The 1,807-nt window shown below is 39.3% G+C and overlaps 1 pseudogene; it reads right to left on the bottom strand.

Moving 5' to 3' along the window:
* Positions 1-674: 674 nt before the first annotated feature.
* Positions 675-1,542, bottom strand: LOC140636412 (small ribosomal subunit protein uS2-like; annotated as a pseudogene).
* Between the last annotated feature and the right edge of the window lie 265 nt (positions 1,543-1,807).

Raw genomic sequence — 1,807 nt, 5'->3', positions numbered from 1 at the left:
CAACAGTTACTCCATGTGTGGGGTATTTGTACATAAATCACTTAGTTTGGCTTGGATCTAACATTGATAGGACATAATTGATCTTTAAAAGTTTTATGAAGAATCACAGACTGTGAAATTAAAGGCAGTTGTATTGCCTAACTTTGTCTTTCCATCAAACAGACACCTGTTTTCTTGGTAGTAGAAATCTTATTTTATGTGTATTATTGACCAGTCCATCAATTAACTCTGTCTCACAATAATTAACTTCTAGTTTATATCAAGAAAACCTACTAGAGTTTTTTAACCTGATAAATTTCTAGCTATTTTTTTCCCCCACCTCCTCAAAAAATGTTCAAAGCAAGCATTAAAACCTGATATTATGTTTCCTGACTCATGATTTGGTAAACCAACTTGTCATTTAGGCTTATGTATTGCAAAATGTTGTTATGTGTGAGAAAAGTTGAAAAATATCCAGTAGGTAAGTTTTATTTTACTTTTCTTAATCTGTAACAAGCTTTCCTTTGAAATCTATTTCCTTCCTTCCTTCCTTCCTTCCTTCCTTCCTTCCTTCCTTCCTTCCTTCTTTCCTTTCTTTCTTTCTTTCTTTTTTTCTTTCTTCTCTCTTTTTTAGAAATGCTACTTCCTGTCAACCTTATTTCTATTTTCTGTTTAAGAATCTGTGGAAGAATAGCTTAGGGCCACTCAGTGGTTATTTTTATTCATTCAGTGACCTGAGCAGTGGGGGCTGCAGACCAATCCTCAATGGCAGCCTGAGTGCTCCAGTCTTCAATAGGGAACTGCTGAATAGTCACAGAGGTCACTTGCGTGCCTTCAGACAAGTCTGCAACCTCGGGTTGAGTAGCAGTAAATTTGGGAGCTGCAGTAGTCCATTTGCTCTGAAATTCCTCCTTGGTCACAGCCTTTTCAACAGTGGTCTACTCTTCCTTTTCAATCTCTTCAGGATTTCTGTAGAAGGAGAGATCAGGCATGTCCTTCCATGGGTGTTCACAGGAGAAGGTGCCATGCATGTGCAGAACTTCCTGGGCCAGCATCCACCACATCAGACCAACTGAGTGAGCTCCATGTTGTTGTATGGGATGACAATATCCACTAGCACAGAGAAGAGTCTGTGTTTCACAGAGCAATGTAGGTAGGTTAACATAAGATGTCTCTCTGCGAGGCTGGTGGTCAGCCCTGGATCAGTAAAGACCAGAGGTCTCAGCTCCTAGAACGCTTCCATTCCAGGATCTGGTTAGTGGATGTCCCAGGAGTGAAGCAGCCAGCAATAGGAATGGCTCCAGTGACAAGCCCAAACTTTAAGCACTGGCTAGTATTCTTGGAGCATATGACACTCACATTAACTGGGTTTTCAATGGCAACCATGGCATGAGATACTGGCAAAAGCTTCTCCCAGATTCTCTTCAGATTTATGATGTAAATACCATCACTTTTCCTTTTGTAGATGGAAGTCAAGTTTGGTGCTACTTAAGTGGGTTCCTGCTGCAAGCAAATTGAGGACACCTTCTCTTTCATTTGCAGGACATCAAGGACTCTGGACATTGTGAAAGTTTCCTTTTAAGTTAGAATGGAAACCCAGAGCAACACAACACAGATCCTTCTCCGGATAGCTTGGAAAGGCTTTACTTTCTGATAATTCATAAATACTATCATTACCCTTGGAAAAGAGAATAGTTGTGGTAAACTGGATAGTACACAATAGTTAAAGTTTGTAATTAAAATATTTGGAAGTATTTTGTTGTATATGTATTTGTCTCATTCATTAAATTTCGTGGTCCCCAAGGTCATCTATATTAGTTTCTTAGTG

Source organism: Canis lupus, chromosome 7 (genome assembly GCF_048164855.1).
Source record: "Canis lupus baileyi chromosome 7, mCanLup2.hap1, whole genome shotgun sequence".
In the NCBI taxonomy this organism is placed as follows: domain Eukaryota; kingdom Metazoa; phylum Chordata; class Mammalia; order Carnivora; family Canidae; genus Canis; species Canis lupus.
This window is presented reverse-complemented; position numbering and strand designations above follow the sequence as displayed.